The following is a 7050-nucleotide window of genomic DNA, read 5'->3' as shown; positions in this document are numbered from 1 at the left end:
ACGAGGTGTTTTAAGCTTTATTTATTTATGACATATTTTATGTGGACTAACACAAAGGTTTGGTTTTGGAACGGTTTTGAATAAGGGCCTTTAATGGTTCCAAGTTGTAGTTTGATTTTATTTGACTTTGTTTGTTTGGTTTTAAACTTTATTTTCGTTTGGTTGACCTTTGAGTTGACTTGTTTAAACGGTTTTTAATTTTGAGTCTTCTGCTGTGTATCTTTGATAATTGCCTTAGCCGTTTTCACGGTGGCGGTAATGTCTTAGTTATTCCTAAATCGTATTTTAAATAGTAGAATGGATATTTAAAGGAAAGGAATTTCTAGGGTGTTACACATGTTGAGTGATTTATTATATGGCGCTTTTATAATATATGATATTATGATGCTATATATAGACTAGTGTGGCCCATAGATTCTTAAATACGATATGCGCATCGTGATGTATTTTTGTAATCTAAATACGGTCTGCGTACCGTTAAGTATTTTTGTAACTTTTATTTAAAGTAAATAAAATAGTTATTTAAATAGTGTTATTTCAAAGAAGCCCATGAAGTGAAGGCCCAGAGGAGCAAGGTGGATGGAGATCCATGATGATTCAAGTGGGAGCATTTTCATTTCTAGTTTTCTTAGGACTAAGGGGCCATACTATGTCATGTTTTATTGCATTAGTAGATTATTCATGTTAGATTTTATTTATGTTGATTGATGATGCGCTAGAGTTCACTAAATAATCACAACATAATGAATATAGGTCCTAGTAATATTGAGATGGTTTTTCCAATTAAAAACCCGATGAAACCTTTGATAATTATGATGGGTCATGCAAAAGCTGGGTGTCATATTATATCTTAGGGGAGTGGGGGTAAAACAAATTTTACACTTTTAATTGGTTATGCTCAACAAGGTTACCTAAAGAGTTTAGAACCTTGAAGTAAAGGGAAATAATTAAACATGGGATGATTAATTATTCAACCAAGAGTTACAAGAGTTGTAATCAGTAAAGAGTTTACTCACCTTGAAAATGTAATGGTTGATGGTAGGGCCAAAGTCCGGTCAATTATTGCACAAATAAAGGATCTTGGAATCACTTAAAATTCAATTGGGATCAATTAATTATTGAATAAAGTGTTTTAAAGTTACCAAATGAATGCGTTTATGGTACTTTAATTTAAATTAAACATAATTATTATACTTTGCCTTATTTTTACATAGATGGGTAGCCGTAACAATAATGACAATTCTTTACCTCCAACGATGATAAAAAGGCTTAACTTTCTCAACTTCAACGATTGGGAAAACGAACTTAGAAGTGTTCTAAGGAACGAAAATCTTGAATTTCGTTTAGACTTACCAATCGAGGGCAGATTTAGTCCAGGCATGACTCTTGAGAAGCATTTGAGAAATGTTTCAGAATGTGAGAGAATTGCGCATATGATGTTATCTTCTATTCCAAAAGATTAGGCTAAAAGATTCATGAACTATGAACCTTATCTCTTATTTAAGTGCTTACGTGAAGTTTGCTATGGAATTCTGAATTCCCATGTTGATGGAGAAATGGATGAAAACGTCAAGGAAATCATTAATATGGTTCCTAAGAATGACGAATACTGGACTAGAAGTATTAGGTTTGAAACCTACAAGCTCAATGGCGAGATAATTTCAAGAAAACTCTTGCCAGGCCAGTTAGTACAAATTTATGTGGATTCGATGGTTGAACTATTTGACCGCATGAGTATGTTAGGGAGACCATATGAAGATCATCAGGTTCATGATACAATTCTGCATTCTTTACATGATGGTTTTGACCTCGAGAAACTTTGTCAAGATGATGAAGATTCTGGAGTCAAACTAGTTGATTTACTCAAGAATCATGCAAAGGATTATCTGAAAGGAGAATAAGCCAGTGCTTGAACAAGAATTTCCTCACTAGGATGAAGTGACAGGTAAGAGTTACCTAACACTCTTGTTAATAAACATTTTAACTTTCACTTAGGTATATGATACCAAGTTGCAGTGCTTAACATAGTGATGTTACGCAGGAACTGTAAACAAGTGAAGCTAGCAAGGAAATGGAGCTTGAAGGTGCACTAGAATTGTTTGAGTGGCCAGAGATAGCTTCATAGTTTTAAATTTTGATTAGTTTATCATGATTTTAGAACAATTTCCAGTTTTGATGAGACAATATTTCGGTTTTCTTGTTTTGAATACCGAATTTGGTTTACTTGGCTTGGACAAGTGTTGATCCATGACCAAGGTAATAAATTGTCTTTCATTTTGCTAGATATGAGTTAATTTTGTTTTATGGCATTGATATAAGTAAATCACAAAAGTAAAATTTAGATGATACACTTACTTATAACAAGTAAGGTTAGGTCACATTAACCATTTGCACATCCAAAGATATGGATGGACTCTTATTCTTATATGATTATGAATCACTTGAGAATTAGAAGTCATGCTTGATAAGTTAGGATGACCAAGTTGCCTTTTATTAGAAAGGGTAAAAGAAGCTAAAATGACCTTTTGGTACTCATACATATGATGTATGTGGACCAATAAGTTCAAAACTAGCAAAGAGATTTCACTACTTCATTGCTTTTATTAACGATTTAAGTAAATATATCGATAATTACTTAATGAAGTAAAGCTTGGAAACATTGAAATGTTCAAAATTTCAAAATGAAATGTAAAATCAGTTTGAGATGAACAATTTAACTCAAAAGGAATGATCATCTAAAGGGGATTGTTGAATTAATTCACAATCCAGAAACATTACAATTAAAGTGTATGTTTATGAAGAAGGAATCAAACTTTGCTTGCCATTGTTCAATCCAAGATTTAATGATTTACAAATATCGTTTTGAGGATATGCATTAGAACAACAACAATTGCGAATATACTAAACAAGAAACTTAACCAAAGCAGAAGAAAAGATGTCATAAGAATTATGATTTGGAAATGTTCCAAAAGTTATCTTTTCTAAACAGGATTAAGGGTTATGAAATCAATGTAAAATGTTTACAAAGATGACATAATGCACCCTAAATCAGAAAAATAGTTCTTCATGGGTTTTCTCATGAAAACAAAGAGGTATTATTCCTACAATCGCGTAGAAACAAAGTGTTTGTTGCTCGCGATAATGTCTTTATAGAAAGAATGTCTTCCTACAAAGCCAAGTGGGAGTAAAGTTAAATCTCGATGAATGAGATTCGAGACGAGCAACAAATGGATGTGGATAACACTACATCAGAGACGAATGCACATGAAATCAACTAATTTGATAAACCTTGTGTCGAAGCAAGCTAATTCAACTAGCGAGGCTTCTATCGTCCCACTAGAATGAAAGGCTTCAAAGAGTTGAAGAGAATAATTCTATTGTTGCTCATACCTATCGTAGGTCACTTGGGATCAAAACAAACAGTTTGTTGAAATTCTGAGAAAAGGTGGATTCTAAAATTTTCTTATTAGAACGGTTAGAATCCATGGCCTACAAGCAAGCTTTGGATAAGTGCCAACTCAGGAAATGGCTTAAAGCCATGAAATCCAGTATGGACTCCATGTTTGTAAAGATGTGTTAGTCCATAATAGTCTTACAAATAGGGTCAAACCTATTAGTTGGGTAAGCCTATTCGGATTATTCAAGTTATGGATATCAAAATCACCTTCATGAAACGTTCTTGGTGGTGAGCATGTATATGATACACCCTAAGAGTTTGAAATCAAGAATTCCTAGAAAGTTGGAACATTTGTTTCAATTAGGCAATCAAACAGTTTGATTTCCTTAAAGAGCGAAAAGGAATCTTGTAGAGACAAGAAGTTTAGTGGGAGTAATTGGTCTTCTTAGTCTAGTATGTAGTTGACATACAGTTCATATGAAATGATATATCGATGCTTGAATAAGTCAAGCAATGGTTAGAAAGATTGTTTCAATATGATAGACTTAGGAGATGTTGAGTACATATTGGGAATTAAGATCCATGAAGTGAATCTTGAAGAATGATTAGAATGAATCGAGAGACTTATGTTGATAAGGATCTTGACAAATTCATGAAGCAAGACTCTAAGAGAGGATTTCTTCCCATGTTTCATGGTATTACACTCAGTAAGACTCAATGCCTTCAAAAGCTAATAGAGTGGAGTTGTATGGATAGCGTACCTTATGCTTCTGCAAAAGGATCCATTACATGTGCCATGAAATGTACAAAGCAAGATGTTGCATATGACTTGTGCATGTATAGAAAGTTTCAAGCAAATTCAGAATAAGCGTACAGAGAGTTACCAGGAACAAATCCTAGAGTACTTGAGAAGCACTAAGAGGAATTCTTCTAGCTATTATGTTAAATGGTAATTTAAGCAAGTTGTCAAAAGGTTACACGAATGCAAGTTTTCCAAACAGGCAAGATGATTCTAGATGGTGATCTAAATGCATATTTGTGTCAGGATGGAGAAGGACAGTGAGCTTGAAGAGTTCAAGGCAGAGCAATGTTGCATACTCAATGTCAGAATATGTGTATTAAACTATAGTCAGATAGTTACAGAGGAAGTTCAGATTAAAATGTCATGTGACTAACAGGTCACCTTTGCCCAAGAACAAAGGAGCCAGAGTCACATCACAAATCCAAACAAAAGGATATGAGATATCACCTCAATTATAAGATCATTGACCAGCGGAAGGTCGTGTTCTGCAAAGTTTTATTATGAGTGAGAAACCACTAAACCCCTTCCATGGACTAAGGTATGAGAGTCATATTAAAGTCTTAGGATTGAAGCAAGTTGTGTAATTTAAGTTGTATATGTTTTGAGAAAACATATTACATGAGAAATGCATCAATTTGCAGAATTATGTTTAAAATAGAAATTATTATTTCTCTTATTTAATTATGGTTTTGGAAATTAAATAAAATGTCCAAAATAATTATGAATTGATGGGCTCATCAGGTTGATGACCTGGTGAATTGAAACCCCACAGGTGAACAAAATTCATATATTATTTGAGTTCCTAGTTCGAGATCATTAAAGTAGACATAAATGATTTCAATAAATGAACTAACATGTAAGATTGATTGGATAGCGCAATTTCATGGGCTATAGGGGCATAGTGATGCTCGGTCAATCACTTGGATATGCATGAATGATGCATGATCGAACTATTGACCTACTTTGAAGTTCAAGTATAGAGCTTCCGTATATATTAGTGGATTCCTTTGACATGAGTGGAACATTGATTTCATTCAATGGATGTTGTGACTGTGGTACACTCAAACGTCTAGCCGTAACTGGAGATTATAAAGGGTGTTTCCCGGTTATTTCAGAAGTTGAGTGGGAGTCATGTTACCACAAGATTGGATAGAGTCTACCTATTAAATTAGGAAATGTGTCATGGTCGCTTGAAGAGGGAGAATTCAGAAAATACGTGGCCGCGTTCAAATGCATTATATAGTAATCATTTGGTTTTGTAATTCTAACTCAGATTTCAAGAAACGATTTGTAGATTAATATGATCTCGACATGTGATGCAATCATATTATCAAATCGACACATATATTGACTTAAGGAATTTGAATATTGCACCCTTGTCTCAGACAAGTGGGAGATTGAAGGAGTTATGTATTCGTAGTGTGCCATACTGCCATTACTAGATATATAAATGGATCAAATTATGGAGATAATTAAGTTCGTACTTTTGGGTCGTCGTTTTGCCATAGCTAGAGGTACTAACGATCTTTGGACTAGTAAAATAGCCCAAAGCCCAATTGGACGGATCCTATAAGGTCACACAAAGGGGCTAGATCGAGCATTAGAGGACGAGGCCCATCATGGGCCTCATCACTCTAGGTGGCCGGCCATGTAGAGGATTAGAAGGAGTTTTGGGCTTCGTGCCCTAATCTAATTATAATGAGATTATAAATAGACTAGGTGCCTAGGTTTGCAAGGAGTGTAAGGAATTAACTGGTCAGTGTGATCAAACCCTAATTAGCAAACACGAAACCCAACCCCTCTCAAAGTTCTCTCTCTCACGGCTCTTTCCTCCTCCTCGGCGCCGGTGGTGTCTTGTGGTGGTGGTGGTTCGTACGGTGGTCGATTGTCCATAAAGGTGGTGATCGCAGTTTTCCTCAATCACTCGACCAATATAGTATTGGTGGACGGCTCGTTCGAATCTCGTGGACTAAGTAGAGGAGCAACGCTTGGGGCTCTATTATCTCCCTGATTTGCCTGTCGAATTGCAACGTGGAATTCACGCGTCAAAGGTATGATTATGTGTCTTGTGTGTTATGCATGTGATCTTGGGATTGGTACGTGTTTGAATATGATTCATGTTATTTCCGCTGCGTAGTACCTATAAACTCCTTCAATAACCACCTCGAAGAAATGGGAACAAGTCCCAAACCAGACAAGGTAAAACAATCAGTGACATGAGAATCCGACGATAACCTTTTCAAATACCCATTTGGAGTGCCCAGAGACGCTTTGTATTTGAATCGGAAGCCTTAGCTTCAATTACCAGACTAATCTAATATTGGTATTGGACGCTAATTCAAAGCTATGTCAAGTTCAAAAATGGTTTTTTAAAACATATCACTGTTATATCATGAATATGTTATACTGGTAGATCTTATCTACATGTTATAATTGTATGAGTAGCAATTTGGCGTACCAGCCCTATTGCCCTGAGGGTTGATCAGATCAAAAATGAAATATAAGGAATAACTATAGATTGCGGCAGCGTAACAGCTTTGTATCTAAAATAAATAACACGTTGAAAGTTTTTGCCCATCATCCATTTTAGACTTCAAATTCGATTCAATTTGAGATTGTGGTTGATCTAATCATTTTGCAATCCAAATCCATATATACATAGACCCTCTAATAATTTCTCTCAAAATAAGCATTGTCAAATGAGAATAGATATAAACTAGTAAAAATTAGAGCTAATAAGGTGAAGATGGTAAGTTAAAGCCAAAAAAGGCTGTGATCAGAGCATCCCCATCATTGAGCATTTTTTTTGCTCATGAGCAAAAATGGTGAGCAAAAATGGTAGAAGATGTTC

The sequence above is a fragment of the Chenopodium album genome, chromosome 8 (assembly GCF_948465745.1).
Source record: "Chenopodium album chromosome 8, dcCheAlbu1.1, whole genome shotgun sequence".
NCBI lineage: Eukaryota > Viridiplantae > Streptophyta > Magnoliopsida > Caryophyllales > Amaranthaceae > Chenopodium > Chenopodium album.
This window is presented reverse-complemented; position numbering follows the sequence as displayed.